The 26551-nt window shown below is 45.0% G+C and overlaps 1 protein-coding gene and 1 long non-coding RNA gene across 2 annotated transcripts in view; one reads left to right on the plus strand and one right to left on the minus strand.

Annotated features, from left to right (window-relative positions):
* SOAT2 (sterol O-acyltransferase 2) overlaps nt 1-26551 on the plus strand; it is a 118861-nt gene that overhangs the window by 15238 nt on the left and 77072 nt on the right. The window lies entirely within an intron of this gene.
* Nucleotides 17415-22474, minus strand: LOC120996089. The gene is made up of 2 exons (XR_005777724.1): nt 22359-22474; nt 17415-17653 (listed from the first exon to the last, which is right to left on the minus strand). It is a non-coding gene; the product is annotated as an uncharacterized LOC120996089 (long non-coding RNA).

The following is a 26551-nucleotide window of genomic DNA, read 5'->3' on the forward strand; positions in this document are numbered from 1 at the left end:
TGTCCGTCCCACGTACTGGAGCCCACAAGGGCATTCCAGTACGTAGATGATGCCCTCATTTTCGCACGAACAATTGTTCTTTATACGGAATTCAGCCCCATTCTTTTTAGACACTATCTGTTTAATATTCACCTGTCGATCTCTGGAGTTCCGATTTTTACAGCCTGCACAAAAGCCACACCAGGTAAATTTTCCTTCTTTTTTCTCCTTCACATTAACTGGGGGTATGGCACTACGTACGAGTTTCTCTCTAATGTTGGTCGCTTTTTTAAAAATAAAAGAGGGATTTGCAGGTATTATTTTTCCTATTGTAGGGTCGTTTTTTAAAACTCCCCAGTTCTTTTTCACCATTTTCTTAATGTTATCTGACATGGAGCAAAATTTGGTCACAAATGAAAATCTGTAGTCCCTATTTTCTTTTATCACTATTCTTTTTGTATGTTCCTTTTTTCCTTTTGTTTCCATCTCTACTTTCTGTATGCATTCATCTAAATTGGCCTCATCATATCCTCTCTCCACAAACCTATTTTTTCACACCCCACATTGCGTTCTATATTCATCCACCTCTGTACAATTACGGGCCATCCTCTTGAACTGTCCTTTCGGAATGTTCCTGAGCCATGGGCCGTAATGACAGCTCTTCATATCAATAAAGGAGTTCACGTCTGTTTCTTTAAAATAGGAGCTAGTAAGGAAACGCCCATTTTCAACCCGAATGCATAGGTCAAGAAAATTAACGCTTGTGTTGCTGATTTCCCCCACAAAACGTAGATTCCAACTATTGTGGTTCAATTGGGAGATAAAGGACTCGAGTCCCTCCTTTCCTCCTTCCCACACCAGGAGACAGTCATCAATATACCTCCTCCAGGAGACAGTCATCAATATACCTCCTCCAGAAGGTCAATTTGCCTCCCGGAGTGTCCGCTCCTAGTGTGGGAAGGATGAAATTCTCCTCCCAGGCCCCCATAAAAATATTTGCGAAACCCAGAGGGCTTAACATTGAATTTGACCTTAAACCATGTTTACTGTAAAATGACCCACCGGTGGCGACGTTCGGCTGTTCTCTACCTGGCCTCCTAAGGACCTTTGGATGACGTCAGGTTTCCTGGCTGCTCCATTGGATAATGATGCCTTGTGATGGGAACATCAGGGGTGGAGGCGGGGTCGAGAACACCTGAATGACGCTACCGGAGTGGGTGGCGCCCTCCTGAGTGACGTTCTAAGAGTGGGCGGAGATTACCTGTGTGACGTCCCAGAATCGGATGGCGTCCTGTGGAGGGATGTTCCAGGAGGAGTGGAAATTAGCTGAATGACGCTCCGGGAGTAGGTGGAGAATACCGGTATAATATCCGAGGAGTGGATGGAATGTATATGAGGATAGAACTACTATAATAAATTGAGTTGGGATACACCTAGGACAAGAGAGGATTAAGTGGGGGATAGATTCTTATTAAGAGGCTGAATGTATATATTGACTATTGAGAACAGCGGTAACCCGAAAGGGTCTTTACACAAATTGGCAATAGGGAGTAACAATCCACTCCCGTGTATAATTTTATATTCTTATGTTTGTATTTTAAAAATGATTGCATCAGTGTGATTTTATGTTATATGTTGTAAAACTGTTATTTTGAAAATGTCCTATACGGATGGGAACCACACCCGCTTGAATAAGAATGAGAGGGCTGGGCTATTTATAGGGCTCGTTTGTGAGCATGCTCAGTCATCGCCCTTGAAGAAGCGAGGTAGCGAAACCCGGGTCGGGCAGGAACGTGACGATCATCTTGTATTTTTATGCCTTTTGTCTACTGACCTGTTGTAAGTAGAATAAAACCTTTTAGAACAACTTTCTCAAGGGTGCTTCACTATCTTGCCTATCCCCTTAAACCCTGTAGAGGAGGAGGTCTGGGAGGACCATATCCTTTGGTTGTCGAGGAGAGGGGCTGACACCCTTGTATCATCCACCTGTGACCGGAATACATAGCTCCCAGCAGCGCGGTTCCAAAACCTATGAACTTGACCTGTGGCCAGAGCTGGCACAATTTGCCATGGAACTCTTGGCTTGCCGCTCGTCGAGTGTCCTGTCCGAAAGGACGTTCAGTGCAGCAGGGGGGATCATGACCGATAAGTGCACTCGCCTAGCTCACGACAGTGTGGACAACCTCATATTTTTAAAAATGAATGAGGCATGGATCTTTAAAAATGAATGAGGCATGGAATTCAACACCTGTGATGACCACGTGTAATTGAATTTCCTCATGTCAGCCCACACATATCCGCCACCACCCAGGACAAAGAATGGTCCTTGCCTTATGTATATACAGCAGCATAAAAGGCCTTTTATGTCAGATGAATGCCTAATTTTTGGGGCCTGTACTGGACGACAGTTACATTTTTAACCTTTGACCGCCTAATGCACCCTCAGCCACAGAATCCAAAGTTCTGTGCTGTCAGGTGAATGCCTATTGGCTAATTTTGCGGCCTGTACTGGCCGACAGTTAAATTTTTATCCTGTGACCGCCTGATGTACCTCCATTCACAGAATCCAAAGTTCTTTGCTGTTTGGTGATTGCCTATTGGCTAATTTTTTTGGCCTGTACTGGCCGACAGTTACATATTTATCCTGTCACCGCCTAATGTACCTCCAGCCACAGAATCCAAAATTCTTTGCTGTCAGGGGAATGCCTATTGGCTAATTTTTGGGGCCTGTACTGGCCGACAGTTACATTTTTATCCTGTGACCGCCTAATGTACCTCCAGCCACAGAATCCAAAGTTTTTTGCTGTCAGGTGACTGCCTATTGCCTAATTTTTGGGGCCTGTACTGACCTACAGTTGCATTTTTATCCTGTGACCGACTAATACACCTCGAGCCACAGAATCCAAAGTTCTTTGCTGTCAGGTGAATGCCTATTGCCTAATTTTTGGGGCCTGTACTGGCCGACAGTTCAATTTTTTTATCTCTAGCCACATAATCACACTATTGTTGGTGAGATTGTCGGCTCTTTTAAAAACTACAGGAGGCCTCACTGGCAAATCTTTACCAAGTACAGGATCATTCTGAAGAATATGCCAATTTTTTTGGATCCTATTTTTAATACAGCCCATTTTGCTGTTATATTGGGTCAAGGACAGGGACAGATGGTCAAAAATAGATTTCTAGAAAAAGGATATGAAAAAGAATTTTTAGATCACTGTAAGGATGAAATAGAACAAAGACGCACTGATATTAAACCACAGACCACTAGCAATAAAAAAGAACTCAAGAAGGATTTTAGATATACATTCTTGACCCAATATAACAGCAAAATGGGCTGTATTAAAAATATGATCCAAAAAAATTGGCATATTCTTCAGAATGATCCTGTACTTGGTAAAGATTTGCCAGTGAGGCCTCCTGTAGTTTTTAAAAGAGCCGACAATCTCACCAACAAATTGGTTTGTAGTGTCAGTCTCGCCACTAGCAAAAAACATGTTAGTACCAATGAAGGCAGGTTCACATGGTGCGGCTTTTGCTTACCGTGTAAGAACCGTATCCTAAAAGACCGAGAAAGGTTTGTAGACACAATCACAATCAAGAAAACAAACGACACTACTCTGAAAATCAGAGGTTGTTTTTCCTGCAACAATGTTGGTGTAATTTATCTTTTAGAATGCCCTTGTGGCCTCCAATATGTCGGTAGGACCACACGGAGTCTGAAGACTCGGGTGCAGGAGCACATTCGCAACATTAAAAAGGGTCTCGAGACCCATAGTGTCTCGCTACATTTTAAGATCAATCACAATAAAAATCCTAGAGGTCTGCGGTTTTTTGGATTAGAATTAGTTCACACCCCTACCCGAGGAGGGGACTTTATTGCCTTAATAAATAAAAAAGAGGTGGAATGGATGTTCCTTCTGGGCACCATTCAGCCTCAAGGGTTAAATATTGAGTGCGACGTTAATGCTTGTCTATTTTAATATATATTTGCCACTAGCTTATGAGGTTCAGCTTTGCCCTTTTACCGCATCTGCATTTTGTTCAATTTTAGTCTGTTTGTATGTGTCTGTCCTAAGCCTTGTATTTTTGGATTTGCTTATGACGTGGGATAGGGGAGGTTCTCCTGCCAATTTAAACCCAGCGGTATTCCATTACCTATCAACGCCCCAGACGAAGCATCACGGCGAAACCCGGGTCGGGCTTTACAGAGATATTTTAATATGTTTTTTTAGCTGTAATTTTTGTTTTTATTAAATAATTTTTATCTGAGCCTTTGGTGCGTAATATACCTGCGTATCCTTTTCTGAGACCTTTTGGAAGCTGCGGTTCGTTGCCATCCAGGTGTCGAGGTATTCAATCAGCTGGATCGGTGTTTGAGATCACTCACCCTGAGACTTCTTGATCCCCGCCTGGTCCATCCGCCCAGCTGTCTGTGAAGATTTCGTTAGGATCCTTTTCATGCACCTTACCAGTGAAGTTCTGTGAGTACAATCTGTTTGCAGGCGTGCATAGTGCCTTGACATACTACACTATAGTTCTCTTCTCTCAGCAGAGTTCTATTGGAGATACCATCTAGTTTTCTACGTGCGTTCACTTATCTGGAATCTTGTGAGTATACCTTATTCACATGGTGCGTTAGGTGCCTGAACTCGCTACACCATAGTGCGTTTTTCTTCACATTACAGGTTTCCATACCAGTGTTGGATTGTGAGGTTGGCATGTGATCCCATTAGTTGAAGACTACAAAAAGGGAACTTTTATTCACAGAAAAGATTTCTCTCCTGCAGCGCAATCCTTTTATACATTTACTCATATAGCGGACTTCTCCCACATTGTCTTTTGGATTTGCAGCGCCTGAGAGAACAAGTATTTTCAACAGAGACTATATCTATTTTATTCCCCATTAAAGTGAATGGGGCCCGCCGTGAATGCGCGGTTCGCGAACATTTGATCGTGAATGCGCATTCGCAAATTGTCCCGGCCGATGTTCGTCCATCACTAATGCCCATGTTCCATCTGCATAGTACTTGCCTAAAATGGCAGCAGTGAAAGACTACTTACTTTCCTTTGTTGGTCTGGAGTCTAGCAAGAATTAGGCAGAAGGAAGAAATATGACACACACTTAAAGGGATTCTGTCACCTCATATAACACAAATTCAGATTTTAAACCAGTCATGCTCCACAGCTTACCTTGAATCGGCTGTGCTGTTTTTTATTGTAATCCGTCCAGCAGTTTTGCAGAAAAACGACTTTTATAAAACCCTGAAGGTGCCCAGAGGGGCGTTATGTTCCCCTTTGTGTGCCCAGTAACGCCCCTCTTACAGTGCCAAAAACGCCTTCCTCCAGAATCCCTAACCGCCCACAGCCTCTCATCCCTCTCCTCCCCCTCCCTGACGGCCGAGCGAAGTCTCGCGCGAGCATCGGACGTCACTGGGCTCGGCGCATGCCCAGTGACGACGATGAAGCTCCTGCCCTCAGTCTCCAGCAAATCGCACTGGCGCAGCCCTCAGTGGGTACTGCGTCTGCGCGAGACTTCGCTGGGCCGTCAGGGAGGGGGAGGAGAGGGATGAGACGCTGTGGGCGGTTAGGGATTCTGGAGGAAGGCTTTTTGGGCACTGTAAGAGGGGCGTTACTGGGCACACAAAGGGGAACATAACGCCCCTCTGGGCACCTTCAGGGTTTTTAAAAGTCGTTTTTCTGCAAAACTGCTGGACGGATTACAATAAAAAACAGCACAGCCGATTCAAGGTAAGCTGTGGAGCATGACTGGTTTAAAATCTGAATTTGTGTTATACGAGGTGACAGAATCCCTTTAAGGGTGTTGTGCAGCCTGTTTATATTGATGACCTATCCTCAGGATAAGTCACCAATATCTGATTGGTGGGGGTCTCCAGGACACCCGGCACCCCTGCCGATCAGCTGTTTGAAGAAGAGGAGGTGCTCCATGCAAGCTCTTCATCCTCTTCATTACATTACTTGTCGTCTCTCCTGTATCTGCAGCGTAGTGTAATTACAAGTACTCGCTTCATTCAAGTGAATGGAGCGAGTACTTGTCATTATGCTGCACTTTCAAGACGTCGTGCAGTGTAATGAAGAGGAAGCAGTGCTTGCATGAAGCGCTGCCTCCTCTTCATACAGCTGATTGGCAGCCTTACCCCTGCTGATCAGATATTGATGACCTATCCTGACGATAGTAACCAAAAAGAAAGCAATGGCAGCATCTGCAATTCAACAAAGTTTATTCACACATGGTGCATGAGACAGTACAAACGGTCCAGGTACAGCAACGTTTCGGGTTTACCACCTGTGACTCCGAATCTACTCATGATTCCAGTAAATCAGTTTTTTTAGGTACAACCAAACAAAGAGGAGGAGGACATTTAGAAGGGGCAGAAGGAAACACCATAGGCCCCAAAAGTAATATTTCTCCCCAGATGTATCCGGGACGCAGGGGCGTACATAGAAATCATTGGGCCCCATAGCAAGAATCTGAATTGGGCCCCCTAATTCCACCCGCTACCCATCCCACCACCTGCTCTTGCGTGTTTTCCATTTTTTTTTTTCCGTTGTTCATTTTTTCTTTTTCTTTCGTTAAGGCGTTTACTGTACAGGTTCTTTTTTAAAATATTTTAACAGTACAGACATTTTCGGGTGCAGCAATACCTAATATGATTTTTTTTTATTGTTTATATATTATTATATGTAAAATTGGGGTGATTTAAACATTTAATATATCAGTGTTTTTTGTTTTATATTTTTTTCACTTTCTTTTTTACTATTAATCTATAAAAAAAATTGCTATTAATTGTGGGACCTGAGGGGTTAAATTACGGGGGGCGGTGCACTGTCCTGAGTCCTCTATATAATAATAAGCCTTATAGAATAGTGTTCCCCAACCATGCTTTCTGCTGCCCTCTTCCCCCCACTAACCATCCCCCCATGACACAGTACTCTAAATTAGCAATTTAACAGCAGAGTTCATTGGGGGGGGGGGGGTACTCCTCCTGAGTCCTCTATATAATAATAACCCTTATAGAACAGTTCCCCCCCAACCCTGCAGGAACTCTGTTTGCTGCTCCTGCCCTTTTCCCACCAATAGCCATCCCTCACCACCCCCCATGAACTTTTTTAAACGTAGAGTCTGTCACTCACTGCTGTGAGTGTACAACTTACTTTGTCCTTGGTGGCAGACTGGCAGCGGCACACAACAGGCCAGGGGCAAGCCGACGATGCTGGGGGCTGGTTGGAGTTGGGTCTCAGTGGAACTGGTGGCAGTATGAGGCAGGTGGTGAGCGCGGTAAGCACAAGACTGCCACCCTGCCCAACCACCCGCCTGCACAGTTCTTCTCTGATCTGTCTGCTGAGCCTGTGACTCGCACACTGGCCAATCAGCAGCAGGATCTTTGTACCACTAAATGCCGATTGGCCAGTTCAGTGCGAGCGCCCAGCAAACCGAGGAGAAAGAGCGGCGTTGCAGTGTGTCACTGGGTCGGGGTGGGGAGCCTGAGCAGAGGGGAAGCGGGGCCCGCCCAAGCTCCAGATAGGGACTTGGGAGTCGGGACAGAAGACTGTAGCATTGATAAATACATAACTACAAACATAGGGGCGGGGCCTTCCATGCACTTCGGGCCCCCCCTTGCCACGGGCCCCATAGCAGCTGCGTGCGCTGCCTATATTGGCGGTACGCCACTGCCGGGACGATCGAAGGAGACACAAGGGAGGATGACAAGACGCAACCTGAAGAAGGGAGACTCCTAGTGGTCAATATTTCGTCCGTCTAACTAACTAGGTTTTGAGCCGTGGATTGACCTTTTGTCCATCAGCTCCCACTAACTGGTTTGACATTGAACTGGACTTACAATTTTTTTTTTTTGCTACTAGGGAAGTAAATAATAAAACAACCATTGATGATAAGGATGTTAATAAATTGCGGTTGAAGGATTTTGACCTTAGGAAGAAAAGCAATTTTTCCCCATCTAAGGCTACTTTCACACTAGCGGCAGGACGGATCCGACAGGCTGTTCACCCTGTCGGATCGGTCCTGCCGCTATTTCGCCATGCCGCCGGACTGCCGCTCCGTCCCCATTGACTATATACAGTGCTGCATGTCCGACTTTTTAGTCCGGCGGCCTCTCACGACGCACTGCCGTGCTGCGCCGGAGCTCCGTTCCCGTCCCCATTATAGTCAATGGGGACAGAGCGGCGGTCCAGCGGCACAGCGAAATAGCGGCAGGACGGATCCGACAGGGTGAACAGCCGCTAGTGTGAAAAAGTACCCTTAGAATAACCATGTTATTGAGTTATACATAGACAGATTAATCAATTAAGGGAAACTGGAAAGGGGTATTGTCCATACATGATGTCTAGACAAGAAAAATGGCCTTAACAGTACTTGAGCAGAATAAGAAAATAATGGTGAAACCTGCTGATAAGGGGGGTGCTGTTGTCGTTATGGACACATGTAAATATGTGGAAGAGATACGCAAGCAGTTGGCTGGCAGAGATGTCTATAAGGTGCTTGTACGGGACCCGAAAGGGTGACATAGCGAAGTGTATAAGTGACATCAGCCCTTGAAGGGGATGTCATTAATGAGGAATTAGGGGAGTATTTGAGGGTAGAACACCCCATTACTACCTTATTGTATACACTTCAAAATATACATAAAAGTCTGAGTGACCCCCCCCCGGGTAGACCAATTTTCTCAGGGAGGGGCTCAATATCAGCACAATAGCCATCTTTTTATTTTGTGAGTTTTGATGTGGTTTCACTCTACACATCTATTGAGCATGATTTGGGTTTAACCACTTGCCATCTGGGCCATTTGCCCCCTTCCTGACCAGGCCTAATTTTGCAAAACTGACATATCTCACTTTATGTGGTAATAACTTTGGAACGCCTTTATTTATCCAAGTCATTCAGAGATTGTTTTCTCGTGACACATTGTACTTCATGACACATTGTACTTTATGAAAAAATCCCAAATTTCAATTTCTCTTCTTTTAAAACAGAAAGTGATACCTCATAAAATATTTATTACTTAACATTCCCCATATGTCTACTTTATGTTGGCATCATTTTGGAAATGTCATTTTATTTTTTTAGGACGTTAGAAGGCTTAGAAGTTTAGAAGCAATTCTTCAAATTTTTAAGAAAATTGCCAAAACCCACTTTTTAAGGACCAGTTCAGGTCTGAAGTCACTTTGTGGGGCCTACATAGTGGATACCCCCATAAATGACCCCATTGTAGAAACTACACCCCTCAAGGTATTCAAAACCGATTTTACAAACTTTGTTAACCCTTTAGGCGTTCCACAAGAATTAAAGGAAAATGGAGATCAAATTTTTAAATTTCACTTTTTTGGCAGATTTTCCATTTTAATAAATTTTTTTCTTTAACACATCGATGGTTAACAGCCAAACAAAACTCAATATTTATTACCCAGATTCTGCGGTTTACAGAAACACCCCACATGTGGTCATAAACTGCTGTATGGGCACACGGAAGGGGACAGAAGAAAAGGAACTCCACATGGTTTTTAGATGCCATGTCCCATTTGAAGCCCCCTGATGCACCCTTACAGTAGAAACTCCCAAGAAGTGATCCCATTTTGGAAACTAGGGGATAAGGTGCCAGTTTAATTGCTACTATTTTTGGGTACATATGATTTTTTGATCATTCATTATAACACTTTATGGGGCAAGGTGACCAAAAAATTGGTTGTTTTAGCACAGTTTCTATTTATTTATTTTTACAGCATTCACCTGAGGGGTTCAGTCAAGTGACATTTTTATAGAGCAGATTGTTACGGACGTGGCGATACCTAATATGTATACTTTTTCTCATTTATTAAAGTTTTACACAATAATAGCATTTTTGAAACAAAAACATTATGTTTTAATGTGTCCATGTTCTGAGAGCTATAGTTTTTTTTATTTTTTGAGGGATTTTCTTATGTAGGGGCTCATTTTTTGCGGGATGAGGTGACGGTTTTATTGGTACCATTTTGTGGGACATACGCATTTTTGATCACTTGGTGTTGCACCTTTTGTGATGTAACGTGACAAAAATGGCTTGTTTTGACACAGTTTTTTTTTTTTTTTTTTACGATGTTCACCTGAGGGGTTAGCTCATGTGATTTTTTTTATCTAGCTGGTTTTTATGGCCGCGGCAATACCTAATATGTATACTTTTTTTTATTTGTTTCACTTTAATACAATAATAGCATTTTTGAAACCAAAAAAAATGATATTTTAGTGTCTCCATGTTCTAAGAGCTATAGTTTTTTTTATTTTTTGAGAGATTTTCTTATGTAGGGGCTCATTTTTTGCGGGATGAGGTGACAGTTTTATTGGTACCATTTTGTGGGACATACGCATTTTTGATCACTTGGTGTTGCACCTTTTGTGATGTAAGGTGACAAAAATTGCTTGTTTTGACAAAGTTTTTTTTTTTTTTTTTTACGGTGTTCACCCGAGGGGTTAGGTCATGTGATATTTTTATAGAGCTGGTTTTTACGGACGCAGCAATACCAAATATGTCTATTTTATTATATTTTTAACATTTTTTTTTTATTTCTTAGGCTACTTTCACACTAGCGTTCTGCTGTCCGCTCGTGAGCTCCGTTTGAAGGGGCTCACGAGCGGAGCAGAACGCTTCCGTCCAGCCCTGATGCAGTCTGAATGGATGCGGATCCGCTCAGACTGCATCAGTCTGGCGGCGTTCAGCCTCCGCTCCGCTCGCCTCCGCACGGCCAGGCGGACAGCTGAACGCTGCTTGCAGCGTTCGGGTGTCCGCCTGGCCGTGCGGAGGCGAGCGGATCCGTCCACACTTACAATGTAAGTCAATGGGGACGGATCCGCTTGAAGATGACACAATGTGGCTCAATCTTCAAGCAGATCCGTTCCCCATTGACTTTCAATGTAAAGTCTGAACGGATCCGCTCAGGCTACTTTCACACTTAGAAAATTTTCTAAGTTTTAATGCAGACGGATCCGTTCTGAACGGATGCGAACGTCTGCATTATCGGAGCGGATCCGTCTGATGAAACATCAGACGGATCCGCTCCGAACGCTAGTGTGAAAGTAGCCAAACTTGGGGAATTTTTTTTTTTACATGTGAAACCTTTTTTCTATTTTATTTTTTCAACCCTTTATTTTTTTATTTTTTATTTTACACTTTTCTTCCCCCATAAGGTCATACAAGACCTCTGGGGGACATTTACTTCACTTTTTCTTTTTTTTTTCACTGTTGATTTCTCCTGTAACTGGGGCTGACATAGTAGCCCCAGTTACAGGAGAAATACACCCCCCCAGAGAGGCTGTACAGCATAATACTGCGCTGTACAGCCTCAGTGCAGGGCTGATCGCGGTCTGTGAAAGACCTCACACAGCTCCTGCACTCTCCGGTCACGGCGGTCACATGACCGCCGGGCCGGAACAGGAAGCACATAGCGCTTCTTGCTCTGCTCTGTATGCAGCGATCCAGAAGGCAGGGACCCTGGGCACTGTCCCTGCCTTCTCTCTGGGTTGCCCTGCTGTCACTGACAGCGGGCAACCCGATCAGCAGCTGCACGATTAGCGTGCAGCTGCACTTTCTGAACGGACGTTCTGGAACGTCCGTTCAGAAATAGAGAACCACCTCCCGGACGTTTATAGTCTATGGGCGGACGGGAGGTGGTTAAGAGCGGTCGATGTGGTGCTATCCAGTGCACGGTTCTCTCCGACTGGTGCACAGTTTTTCCTCCAGCTCCTGGAGGTGGTCCTCAGGAGGAATTATTTATCTTTGGGGATACCTTTTACCAACAGAAATGGGGGACAGCCATGGGGTTGAATGTGGCCCCCACTTATGCTAACATCTACATGGCCGGAGTGGAGGACAGACTAGTGTACCAGTCATCATTTAAGGAGAGTGTCCTGTGCTGGTGGCCCTACATTGATGATATTTTTTTGATTTGGTGTGGTACTCTTAAAGAACTTGAAAGGTTTCATCACCATCTGAATACAGGGGTACCTGATTTACAATTTACAAAGGTAGTGTCACGGGAACAATTATAATTTTTGGATGTTATGGTCTATATTGAATATGGTCATACTAGAACTGACTTGTACCAAATACCTACAGACAGAAACAATCTACTTAGGTATGATAGTTGCCACCTACAACGAATGATAGAATCACTTCCATGGAGCCAATTACTTCGAGTTAAGGAGGATAGTGTCTGATGAACAACGATCTGTCTTGAGAATAGATGAAATGTGCAGTAAGTTTAAAAACAGGGGTTATCCATATAGATTGCTACAGAGATCCTGAGAGAGGGTAATTAATACAGCGAGGGAAACCACTCTATTAGGGAATCCTAAAGTGAGTGATACACAAAAGATTCCTTTTGTGTCTACATATGGTACCCTTAGTGGCCAAATACACGAATCATAAAAAATGAATGGCATATTCTACAGAAGGGTTTACACTTAGTGAAGGAGTTTCAGTTACAACCGGTGATGGCATATAAAAGGCAATCTGATCTACCGGATAGATTGGTGAAATCTGATGTGGGAGGTGCACAGGGGGAAAGACAACGATATCTAGCCCCAGGTAAGCAATTTTCCGTGTCTGGGTTGCTGCAATTGTGGCAATATGATTAAAGGGAATACCTTCGGGCATCCATATACTGCACAAGTATTTAAGATAAATGGTTACTACACTTGTAGATCAAGGAATGTGATATATATGATCCACTGCCCATGTAGTTTAATCTATGTTGGGGAGACCATTATGGAGGTCAGGAAAAGAATAAATAAACATAAGAGTACCATCAGGAAGAAGAATGTGGATAAACCGGTGGCTAAACATTTTGTGGAGAGTGGACATTCAATTATTCAACTCAGATTCCAGGTGATTGATTCTGTAGGAATATTGAGGAGGGGTGGAGATAGAGAGGCAATACTTAGGAAGAAGGAATTGAAGTGGATTTACCTTGAAGGCGTTACAACCATATGGATTGAATATAGATTAACTAATATGTTTCTAATAGACTTTATGGTTTGTTTATAGGGAATATTTCCTAAAGACATTTAGTATAGTTATGATATGGATAATTTGGTTGGACTTTGCGCACAAATCTCCAGTGCACTAAAAGGTACACTTCAGTATTAAAGTGCGCCCAGCACAAACAATTCCGTAGCTATTATTCAGTTCTTTCTGTATAAAGGATGAAGTACTTCTTTAGCCCAGGAAGAGTCAGACACAATTCTGGTTCAAGCTGGAATCCGTGTAAAAAGCTCCCCAATAGACCCCAGACTCCTTCTTTATTAAGTCAATAGAATGACGCCCAGTGGGAGACGGCTTTACAACTTCAGCCAGTCAGCCCAGAAAGTACAGGTACATATCAAAGGACAGGGGAGGGCACTAACATGGCCGAAAAGTGCAATGCACACACCTCATCCCTGTATACAAGGAAGGATGAGTCATGTCCATTGTCCGATTAGCCAGGTGGCTGCCCATTCCCCATCACTGTCAGCATGGACCCCATTCAATACTGCTCAGAGTGACCAGTATCTAGTGAAGATCATTCTACTGGTTCTTATAAATTTGAGACTATCTGCGGGACATTGCTACGGCTATTGTCAGTATACGGTACGAGTATACCGACAAGGCAGATATGCATGTCTTAAAAGCAGATATGTATCCAGAAAGGGATAGTGAAGCCGCAGCAGAGGTATAATATGTATCTCTCGTTATGCAGACTTCACTTCTCTAATAAGAAGCCCAGCGCATTGCACTTAGTGCTCACAAACCGGCAAATGCCCCCCCCCACATACACACACTGAGAACACGTCTCCAAGCCCATGAGAACGTCTTCATACTGACGGTTTTACCACTGGTCCCGATTCAACCCAAGTACCCTCTGCTAGAGTGTTCCTCGGTTAAATCCGACACAGGGAGACAGATGACAATCTATAAAACACACACATATCCTAAAATAAAATGTCCGCATAATTCCATATGATAAAATTTCCACAACAGTTATTATATCCATTACCCGTGTGGATCAACTGATACACTATATGAATCGTCTGGTCTATTTGGGGATGGAGACACTTCCAGTTTGAGTAAGTTCTAGGTGAGATCACGTGAGCGGAGTTGTACGATCATGTGGTCTACGTGTAGTCACATGATTGCGATACGTCATAATGCACATTGGGAATGAGAGAACGCCAAGCTGACATATTTGCGAGCACGATGGGGCGTCCAGCGGCAGCCATCCCTTTTAAGGTAATATGCTTTTACTGATTGGTTATCGGTAATGATGTTTGGTATTTGCATAGAGCTCACTAGTGGACACATTTAACACAGATTTTAGTAAGATGTAATTAGGCATTTTATTGGCTTATTGGGATGGGAGGAGGGAATAAATATGCTTTATATACTCCTGTCTTACACTTCAGAAGTAGCTTAAAAAAGGCGACTATGTAGCCGAAATGTTGCTGTACCTGGACCATTTGTACTGTCTCATGTACCATGTGTGAATAAACCTTGTTGGATTGGAGATGCTGCCATTGCTTTCTTTTTGGTTATTATCGTATTGACCCCCATGGATCTGGGGCTTTGGATTGGCTGATGCATTCCTGAAATTCCACATTAAGGTACTGTTGTGCTGCTCTATATAACACAGTATCTATCCTGACCATAGGTCATCAATATAAATGGCTGGACAACCCCTTTACAGGGGTATTCTGGATTAAATTTTTAATTCTTTTTGGTTAATATAATTATTTATACCATTTTCAAATATACATATATTTGAAATTTTGCTCACTTAGCTCGGGTTCACATCAGCGTTGAGTTTTCAGTTCTTCTGATTCGTCAGAAGATCAGAAAAATAAACAAAAAAATGGATCCTATATTTTAAGCATTCATTATGCTCAGTTGTGCTCATTTTGTCTGCGATCCGTTATTTTAGGCAGAAAAAAATTGTTTGTGTAGGACTTTTGATTGTGAACGCTGCTTCTGACCGCTGCCTGCACTGTGCAAAAGGGCCCGAAGCCAGTTTCACACAAGCATAATATGGGTGCACTTCCTGATTTAGACCTCTTGCACACGACCGTGGTTTGGTTCCGCATCCGAGCCGCATTCACTTCAATGGGGCCTCAAAAGATGTGGACAGCACTATACTTACCTCAAAGTAAATGGCAAGCCAAGTGCTCTATATGACTTGAATGTGGTCACATTGTGCCTCCTAAGCTGGCCATACACATTACTCCCCTTTTACTTTTTAGAACACGTGCACACTGGGCTTATCTGTCTGTCAGTAATCTCTTGTATTGGTCCAGCCTAGAGGTGTCCATACACATTAGTAGCTGTTGACTGAAAGCCATTCTTCCTGACCCTGCTAAACACATGCACGACAATGCATTCATGTGTTCAGAATGGAGGGAGGGGAATAAGCCACGGCCAAAAAATAATTCTTCCTTCAGAAAACAGATTGGGCATGATGAAATTCAGCATGCCCAACCCTTCTTTCCCTTCACATTTGTGAGGGAATAGTCGGACACCACCTGTCACGGATGGTGTTGCAGAAAGCTGGAACTTATAAATAAACATCCGACTGGCTTGATCCTAAACTAGGGAGCATATGAGTGAGCCCTATAAAACCCCTAGAGCTCTCCCTGACTGCTATGCCCATGCAAAGGTCTTTATGGTAGACAATTGCATGCCCGCAAACCTTATACTATGTGACACCTGAAAACCCTATAATAGTGAGGGGACACGACCACCGGCTCCCTGCACTTAATACGGATGGAGTCAGGGTTACCTACAATCAAGCCAGCAAGGAAACACAAATAAAGGAAACAGACTTATCTGAGGAATCAGGAGAAGCAGTATCCAGCAGTGAACAACTCATCCAGGAAGAAGTATAAACCGCAAAGTGAGGCAGTATGGGAGGGAATATAAAGGGAGACAATCAGTGCAAATAGGTGACAGCTGGGAGAAGGAAAGCAGATGACAAAGTGAAACCAAAACAAAGAACGTCATGCAAGAGGTAGCGAAGAACATCTAACAGACCTTCTCACAGAGCTGGCAGTGACAGTACCCCTCCCTCTACGGGTGGACTCCGGACACTCAGAGCCCACCTTCTCAGGATAAGACCTATGGAAAGTCCTGATGAGACGAGTGGCCTTAATGTCAGCCACTGGGACCCACATCCTCTCCTCAGGACCATAACCCTCCCAATGAACGAGGTACTGGAGAGAACCGCGGATAATGCGAGAATCCAGAAACCTAGAGACCTGAAATTCAAGATTACCATCAACAACAATAGGAGGAGGAGGCAAAGAGGAGGGTACAGTGGGTTGGACATAAGGTTTTATTAGGGACCTGTGAAAAACATTATGGATCTTCCAAGTCTGAGGAAGATCAAGACGGAAGGCAACGGGATTGATGACGGACAAGATCTTGTAAGGCCCAATAAACCTAGGACCCAACTTCCAGGAGGGAACCTTCAGTTTGATATTCTTTGTAGACAACCACACCAGATCACCCACATTCAGGTCCGGACCAGGCACACGTCTCTTATCCGCCACACGCTTATATCTCTCATCCTCTTCAGATTACCCTGAATCTTTTGCCAAATAAATGACAAAGACGAGGAAAATCTCTCCTCATCAGGTAAACCAGGAAGCCATTTATATGTCCTGTGTCCACATACTATGTATATGTTTTCTGGAACAGAGACCACTGTACTATTGAACAAACGAGTGATTAAGTGGGCTAATACAACACCTTCTGCTAGTTTTTGACCTTCTTTTTGACCTTCTGTGGTGTTACTAGTTATCCCTGTTACCAGGTCACCTATACTGCGGTGGACGCAGGCTAGATCACCACTTGCTCCAGCATATATGCCAATGCACTGTACTGGACTGTCCGGGTTGGAATCATTGCAACCTGATTTGTTATGGGAACTAAAGACCATACCTTGGGTCTGTACCTGTAGACAGTGACAGTGAGTCCAACTTGGAAAGCAGGATACATTGCTCCACATATTGTCATTCCAGGGCATATTGCTATACTCAGCTGAGGGTCCGGTTCTGTTTATCATTAGCCATGGGGACCCATCCCATGCTACCACCATTAGGGAAGCTTTCGTGTTGCCATCTTTAGAATTTACCTCTTTTATACTAGAAAGGAAGATAGCTGATCCTGCTAAAACTTTTAACTCTAGAAGGGTTAGGGGTACAGCTAAATAAGGCATAGCCCTAGCATTTACTGGGCCATGTGTGCATATCCAACAATCTTTTAGTGGGGAGGTGGTGTCAGAGTCACCTTCCTTCAGGCTCTCATACAACACCTGATGATGTTTGACAAACTTATTGTCCCACCCGTCATCCTTTCCTGGGGGGGGGGGGGGGGGGGTGTATGCACTGGTGAGTGTTAATAGTGCTAACAGACAGAAGAAAATCATTTTATTAGCTCTGGATCTGGCGGGTTCCTTATCCTTTTGCAGTGAGAGGCGTGGATCCAGGTGGATCTTCCTTCGAGCTTTACAGAAGTCGGAGTGGTCAGTAGTACTTGGTAGGGCCCCTCGAAGCGTGGTTCTAGGGTACTTCTGACGTGTTTCTTGACCACTACCCACTCTCCTGGTTTCAGAGTGTGGCTGCCTTCTAGTGAGTCAGGATCTGGAATGGAAGAAGAAACTTGTGCATGGATGTTAGACAACTGTTTGCTCAAAGCTATCACATATTTTGCAATAGATTCATAATGCATTTGCAATTGTTGTGGGAAGTACAGCCCCATCCGAGGTCCTGACCCAAAAAATATCTCATGTGGAGTCAGCTTGTGGGGAGGTTTGGGAGTGTGCCTGACTGCAAAGAGTGCTATTGGTAAACACTGAACCCAGTTGAGCCCTGTCTCCCTAGTCATCTTCAGCATTTTTGACTTTAATACCCCGTTCAGTCTTTCGACCTTGCCACTACTTTGGGGTCTGTATGGGGTGTGAAATGCCAGGTGTGACCCTACCATCTTCCAGACCTCTTGGGTTAGGTTAGCAGTGAATCCTGGGCCCTGTATCAATTTCTTAGCAGTAGTTGTTGCTGTCTGATTCCTGATCGGGTAGGCTTCTGGCCACCCAGAGAACATGTCTACCACTACTAACACGTATTGAAACCCTTGGCACATTGGCATCTGGATATGATCGATCTGGATCCTCTGGAAGGGGTATAAGGCTTTTGGGAGACATCTTTTGGGCGTAGGCTCAGTCCTACCGGGATTGCATTGGGCACAGATTAGACATGACTGGACATATTTCACCAAAACAGGGGTGATTCCTGGGGATACCCATATTTTATCAATGAGCTCCTTCATTATTGTCTTAGATTGATGAGTGGGTCCATGGGCCACAGAGGCAATGCTAGGATAGAGCGCTCTAGGCAAGCACACTTTCTTCCCTTGTGTCCAGAGCCTGGATTCTTCTTCAAGGGCTGACTCTTTTAGCCAGGTTACCTTTTCTGAGCGAGTGGCTTGCTTCTGCATCTGTTTTAGTAGATCCCATGATACTTCTTGTTGTTTGAGATCCTTTTGTGCCAGCATGATTTTATCTGGCTGTGCTCCTTCCTTTTCCATTGCTGCCTGTTTGGCTGCTTGGTCAGCCACAGCATTTCCTTTGGCTTCAAGTGTGTCAGCACGGGTATGCGCCTTTACTTTGATTACTGCCACTTTGGTGGGCAGTAGTACTGCAGCCATTAAAGCCTCTACTGCTGAAGCATGCCGAGAGCTGGGGCAGTGATAATGGCTTGTTTGAGAGATTCGAATGCTTCTATGGCCTCTGCAGTCATTTGGAAAGGAACAGTAGCAACACGGGGTATGCAGTCATACAGTGGTTGCATCAGAACGGATGCATCAGAGATCCACGGCCTACAGTACGAAATTAGTCCCAGAAAGGTCTGCAGTTGGTGAGGGGTATCTGGCAGTGGGATGTCTGAGACTGCTTTCTTTCTGGCATCCGTAAGGTGCTTACTGCCTTGTGAGACGCAGTGGCCTAGGAAAACAACTTTTGGAAGACACAACTGCAATTTGGAACGTGAGACTTTGCACCCAGCATCTGCCAGGAATTGGAGAAGTGAGGTAGATGAGTCCAGGCAGACGGGGTGTGAGTCAGCACAAAGAAGTAAATCATCCACATATTGTAAGAGTTCCACCTCAGGGTGATCTGCTTGCCATGGGTGTAAGATAGAAGCCATTGCTTTGCTAAAGCAGGAAGGACTATTCTGAGCTCCTTGAGGCAAAACCGTCCAGGTGTATTGTTTTCCATCATGTGTAAAAGCAAAGAGAAATTGGGAGTCATCATGCAATGGGACAGAGAAAAAGGCATTTGCCAGATCAATGACTGTGAAGATAGTGGCCGTAGGAGGAATGCTAGCAAGCAAGGTGTGGGGATTTGGAACAATGGGGGTTTCAAAGACCGTAGCTTCATTGATTGCTCTGAGGTCTTGGACCATGCGATACACAAGAGGCTGTCCTTTTTCCCTTTTCTTTTTGACTGGATATAAGGGCGTGTTACACGGTGAAGTGGTAATTTTGATAGCCCCATTTGTGAGAAGAGCCTGTATCTGGAGAGTGATAGCATCTCTCTGGGAAATGGAGAGAGGGTATTGTGCTCTGTATGGTAGTAAGTTGGGATTCTTCAAGGTTACAGTGACTGGCGGGACCTTGAGACGCCCAATGTCCTGGGGACCTTTAGTCCAAAGGGTATCAGGGATGAGGTGCAAAATGCTTTGTAGCGTATCCCCTTGTTCGGGTAATTCAGAGGGCTGGGCTGCTAATGTCATCATGAGGCAGGTTTCTTCAGGACACAGTGCTGTACCTAGGACAACTGTACCATTTTCTTTAAATTGAATGTTGGCCCGGATTTTCTGAAGAAAATCTGAACCTAACAAATTAAAAGGGCATGTCTGGCTTACAACAAATTGTGACATTACTCCGGTGGGTAGATGCAACTGTGGGGATTGGTCTTGGGACTTAGTGGAGGGAGTAATCAGGAGAGGCTTAGTAACAGGGTTGTGCTGGGTGACCCCTTCTAAACCAGAGCAGGGTAAATGTATATCTGTGAGCCAGGAAGGGAGTATGGCAGTCTCACATAACACACTGCTGGTTGCACCAGTGTCTACAAGGAATGAGAGTTCCTTCCCTGCCACATCGAGGGTGATTCGAGGGGCGGGGCCAGCAGGAGGGGAAGAGACTGCCATACACGGAGTGTCCCCTCCCAGCAACACTGGTTTGCCAATGTCCTATTGGGGTGGAGCTGGCCATGGAGGAGGAGTTCCTCTTTGGCTTTGGGCTGTTGGCCACAGATGTCTGGAGCGGCAGTTCCTCTTTATGTGTCCTGGCTTGCCACACCCATAACAGACACGGGGTGGGGGCCTCTCCTCTCCTTCTTCCCCCGTCATGACAGCCATAACTGCTGTGCGAGTTTTCTTGGTATTGCTCTCCAGCCCTTTTGCAACTTGTTCTAGGATTTCTAAGGTTAATGATTTCCATTCTGGGCGGCAGGTAACAAGAGCTTTGTTCAGGTCTGGCCTAAGGCCATCTACAAATGATCGGGCCAGAAGTCTCAGGTGCACAGGTTCATTTGGACTGAATCCCATATCTTTATAGTTTTGTCTAACTCTCTGAACAAACTTCTCTACTGACTCTGCTTTATCCTGTACCATATCTTGCAGGGTGGTGGATTGTTCTGCTAACTTATCCTTTGCCCATTTATACAATTGTTGGATGAAAGGGTAGCCGGATTCTGGATCTCGAGTCTCAAAATTCGCTCCAGGAGGCTCTGGTTGGCGTATATGATCCATTATAAGTGAAGAATATTCGCCAGTCTTATTTTCTACAATACTTTGCAAGTCTGACCAAGTACACCCATATGTTTGATATACTTGTGACAGTTTTCTGTAGAAGGGCATAGGGTGAGTATCTGGGTCTGGCATGAGGTTCACTATGGTGAACAACTGCTGGGGGGTGAATGACACATACTTAGGTGGCCCAACTGGGCGGGTGTTTAACAATGCCTCCTTTATAACTTCAAGATTCCCTCTTTCTAAGTTATGAAAGTCTCTTTGCAACTGTTCAATCTGATTTTGGAAATAGTCATTCGCTCCCTGGCTAATTGGGGAAATATCAGAGAAAGCATGAAGATCCAACCTACGTGCCGGAGTTGGTTCTACGTCAGATGGTTCTGCATAGTCCAATGTCTGCTGTGACTCTTCCCCTGCACCCTCTTTAAATTCCTCTTTATCCTGATCCTCCTGACCTACGCCCTTTCCTCCTACCATTATATGAGCAGGCACTATGGGTTTTCTGGGTGGTGGCATGTAGGTGCCGTCAGAATTTATAATGGAGTATAACACCAGTGACATGGGGCTTGACAGACGGGGCCAGTTTGGGGGAAATTACAAGTCCGGCCTTGGGCGTTGGCTGAGGACAAGATGGCGCCGTTGCTTGGACTGGTGGGACGTGCTGGGGAGCTAAAAGTGTGTGGTCATGTGGGCGTGGAGCACCACAGGCTAAGCACGTATCACGGAAGGCGGGGTTCTGTTGACCACACACTGTACAAATCCAAACCCTTTTCTTTTCAGCGGCGCCATTATAGGGCGGTGGCTGTTCCCGCGCTAAGACTGGGCCAGGCCGATAGTAATGGTGTCCTGATTTTTCATCAAACATTACATCTCCTTTTGTCTGTTCGAATTCTCTGCTACAGTCCAGCCACACCCTAACTGTATCTATCAACTTGTCATCTGTCAATTCGCCTCTCTTTTCAGTCAACAATGTCTGCCATGTAGCGGAACACAATATGCCCCCTTTTGCAATATCATAACCTTTTTCTAACTTGCTTAATCCTTTGACATGACATTTTCCTCTCCAGTCTGCCACGTACTGTTCAGGTGAACAATAGCCCTTCGGGACACTTTCTTGGTTACCCATTTTGCAAGAAATACGTTCTGGAGCCTTCACTTATTGTCTCTGATAATTGGATAGCACAGACACTGACAAACAAACGCCTTGAGCTTGAGATTAACACACACCGGCTTATCAGCAAGCCGTCTCCCTCCCTTCTACTATTTCTTGGGGTCACACACCAGGGTTACCCCTCAATGTAGGCACTTCGGGAGACTTCTTTCAGCTGTTCTGTCAGTCTATGCCTCTCCTCACAGAGAAACCAACCATACACACAAAAATAATAAAACACAGTACATCAAGCTTTATCAATACAATATGGGGTTCTTACTCTCATGCCCCTGAGGATGCCTCACTGCCGTTTCACCCCTCGCTAGAGCGAATATGGATAGACTAGGCCAAGGGACACAGATAGGTAATATGAATATATTTTCTCACCTCTTATTACGGGCCGCGGTCCCGGTGTCCGTTGGCTCGTCTCTCCTGGTCCAGTCACTGGGGGTACGCCAGCAGGAGGTCCAATCCTTCAGGCCCCACGTTGGGCGCCAAATGTTCTTTCTAGAGAATGTCCCAAACTGCAGATAAAAACCCATATGCACCAAAAAATGGTGACTTATCAGAGGACTCCTGGCGACGGTTATTTAAAGCAAACTCAGCAAGGGACAAAAAAGAACACCAATCCTCCTGATTCTCCGCCACAAAACAGCGCAGATATGTCTCCAGATTCTGATTGACGCGTTCGGTCTGACCATTCGACTGCAGGTGAAAAGCAGAAGAGAACGACAACCAAACCCCCAAGCGAGAACAGAAGGCCTTCCAGAATCTGGAAACAAATTGCGTGCCCCTATCAGAAACGATGTCTGAAGGAATGCCATGCAATTTAACAATGTGATCAACAAACGCTTGCGCCAGCGTCTTAGCATTGGGTAACCCAGGAAAGGGAATGAAATGCGCCATTTTGCTAAAACGGTCCACTACTACCAGAATCACAGTCTTCCCCTAGGAACGAGGCAGGTCCGTAATAAAGTCCATGGACAGATGCGTCCAAGGACAGGAAGGAATGGGTAACGGGAGGAGAGAACCCGATGGCCGTGAATGAGGGACCTTGGCACGAACACAGGTCTCGCAGGCTGCCACAAAACCCTCAACCGTCTTACGAAGAGCCGGCCACCAGAATCTCCGAGCAATGAGATCCACTGTAGCTCTGCTCCCCGGATGCCCAGCAAGGACAGTATCGTGGTGCTCCTTAAAAACCTTGTGTCGTAAAGCGAGAGGCACAAACAACCTCCCAGGGTGACAAAGATCAGGTGCCTCTGCCTGGGCTGCCTGAACCTATGCCTCCAAATCAGGATAAAGAGCAGAGACGACCACCCCTTCAGCCAAAATGTGACTCGGGTCTTCAAAGTTCCCACCTCCCGGAAAACAACGTGACAGGGCATCCGCCTTCACATTTTTAACCCCAGGGCGGAACGTAACAACAAAATTAAACCTAGAAAAGAACAAAGACCATCTGGCCTGTCTCGGGTTCAGACGCTTGGCCGATTCCAAGTAGGCCAGATTCTTATAGTCGGTAAACACGGTAATAGGGTGTCTGGCTCCCTCTAACCAATGGCGCCATTCCTCAAAAGCTAATTTGATGGCCAACAACTCCCTATCTCCCACATCATAATTTATCTCTGCAGAGGAAAGTTTTCTTGAGAAAAAGGCACACGGTCGCCATTTGGCAGGAGAGGGACTCTGAGTTAAGACCGCACCCACACCCACCTCAGAAGCGTCCACCTCAACAATAAAAGGTAAAGAGACATCAGGTTGTACCAAAACTCTCTTTGATACTAGAAAAGGCTTTAAGCGCATCTACCGACCACGAAGAAAAATCTACCTGCTTTTTAGTCATATCAGTGAGTGGCTTAACAATAGAGGAATAATTTAAAATGAACTTTCTGTAATAATTGGCAAAACCCCAAAACCGCATCAGCGCCTTCTGATTCTCAGGAAGCTCCCAATCAAGCACAGCGCTGACCTTCTCAGGGTCCATGCGAAAACCAGAAGCGGAGAGAAGAAAACCAAGAAATTGAATCTCCGGAGCCGCAAACACACATCTTTCCAGTTTAACGTACAATTTATTATCCCGCAGAATCAGCAAGACCTGACGTAGGTGGTCTCGATGAGTCTTGAAATCAGGAGAAAAAATCAAAATGTCATCCAGATATACCAGTACAAATTTCCCTATTAAATGATGAAAAATGCTGTTCACAAAATGTTGGAAGACGGCTGGAGCATTCATCAAACCAAAGGGCATAACCAAATTCTCGAAATGACCCTCAGGGGTATTGAAGGCCGTCTTCCATTCGTCCCCTTCCCTGACCCTGACTAGGTTGTATGCCCCTCTTAAATCCAACTTAGAAAAAACCTTAGCCCCAACAATCTGGTTAAACAGGTCCGGGATCAGAGGAAGCGGATATGGGTCACGAATCGTGATATGGTTCAGCTCCCTGAAATCCAGACAAGGTCTTAAAGAACCATCTTTTTTCTTAACAAAAAAACCCCCAGTGGCAACAGGTGACTTTGAGGGTCGGATGTGTCCCTTTCTCAGGCTCTCAGAAATATAAGTACTCATAGCGACTCTTTCAGGTTGGGAGAGATTGTATAAACGTGATTTTGGCAGTTTGGCGCCTGGGAGGAGATTAATAGGGCAGTCGTACTCCCGGTGCGGGGGCAACTCCTGGACACCACTCTCGGAAAACACATCCGAAAATTCAGAGAGAAAAGATGGCACAGTCTTGGTAGAAACCTCTGAAAGAGACGCCGTGGAGGCAATTCTCCCTGCAAAACTCCAACCATTTATTTGCCTTGCTTGCCAATCAATGGTGAGGTTATGTTTAGTGAGCCAGGGTAGCCCCAACACTAGAGGAGTAGGTAATCCGCTTAAGACGAAACATGACATATCCTCAACTTGAGCGTCACCCACAGTCAAACGGATATTGTGAACTATGCCTTTTAACGATCTTTGAGAAAGTGGAGTGGAATCGATAGCAAAAACAGTATATCCTTTTCCAAAGTGCATACCTGGAAACCATGCATTATTGCAAATTGATTATCAATGAGATTGACAGCTGCTCCACTATCTACAAAAATCTCACAATGTTCTTGTTGTCTAGCGCCACTCTGGCAGGTAGGAGAAAACGGGAACTACAAGTAAATGGCAAACCTTGAATTTCCGCATCAACCTTGCCAATAGTAGCAAATGGAAAGTTTTTAGAGGGTTTTTTTCTTTTTGTTTTTCTTTTATTACCCTCAGAAAACTCCATGAATCTCCTAGAGGGGCAAACATTAGCCAAATGATTTATACCCCCACAACAGAAACAAACCCTCCTCTGAGAGCTGAATCCTCTACTATCAGAGGCAAGCAAACCCAGCTGCATGGCCTCCTTCTCAGAGGGGATTGAGAGAGACTGAGACCCCTGCGCACTGAATGAGACAGCCCCACTGTCCTTGGACTGAATATGACAGGAAGGAGTAGTCTCCTCTCTCTCTCTAATACGCCTGTCAATACGAACAGAAAGAGACATGGCAGATTCTAACGAGGCTGGTCTCTCATGAAAAGCAAATGCATCTTTGAATCTTTCCGAAAGACCATGGCAAAATTGACTTCGGAGTGCAGCATCATTCCAACCAGTATCAGCTGCCCATCTCCGAAATTCTGAACAATATATCTCTGCGGACTGTTTACCCTGGCATAAAAGACGCAGTTTAGATTCAGCCAGAGCAATACGATCCCGGTCAACATATATCTGCCCCAGGGCTACAAAAAATTCATCCACTGATCGGAGGGGCCATGCCCCAACCGGCAGCGAAAAGGCCCAAGACTGAGCGTTATCCCTGAGCAGCGAGATGATGATCCCCACCCTCTGCTCCTCATCACCAGAGGAATGGGGAAGTAGGCGAAAATGGAGTTTGCAAGTCTCTCTAAAGCGAACAAAATTCACACTACCCCCGGAGAACGTATCCAGAAGCGAGATCTTAGGCTCGGAACAAACTCCATGAACGCAAGCAGAACCGGTCACCTGAAACTGAGACACAGTTTTACGGAGATTTGCTACCTCTAGTCAAAGACCTTGCATGCGGTCAATCAAGGCTGAAACCGGATCCATGCTTAAGACGGTTATGGCGGTTTATAATGTCACGGATGGTGTTGCAGAAAGCTGGAACTTATAAATAAACATCCGACTGGCTTGATCCCAAACTAAGGAGCATATGGGTGAGCCTTATAAAACCTCTAGAGCTCTCCCTGACTGCTATGCCCATGCAAAGGTCTTTATGGTAGACAATTGCATGCCCACGTAGCTTATACAATGTGACACCTGAAAACCCTATAATAGTGAGGGGACACGACCACCGGCTCCCTGCACTTAATACGGACGGAGTCAGGGTCACCTACAATCAAGCCAGCAAGGAAACACAAATAAAGGAAACAGACTTATCTTAGGAATCAGGAGAAGCAGTATCCAGCAGTGAACAACTCATCCAGGAAGAAGTATGAACCGCAAAGTGAGGCAGTATAGGAGGGAATATAAAGGGAGACAATCAGTGCAAATAGGTGACAGCTGGGAGAAGGAAAGAAGATGACAAAG

The sequence above is a fragment of the Bufo bufo genome, chromosome 3 (genome assembly GCF_905171765.1).
Source record: "Bufo bufo chromosome 3, aBufBuf1.1, whole genome shotgun sequence".
Classification (NCBI taxonomy): Eukaryota; Metazoa; Chordata; class Amphibia; order Anura; family Bufonidae; genus Bufo; species Bufo bufo.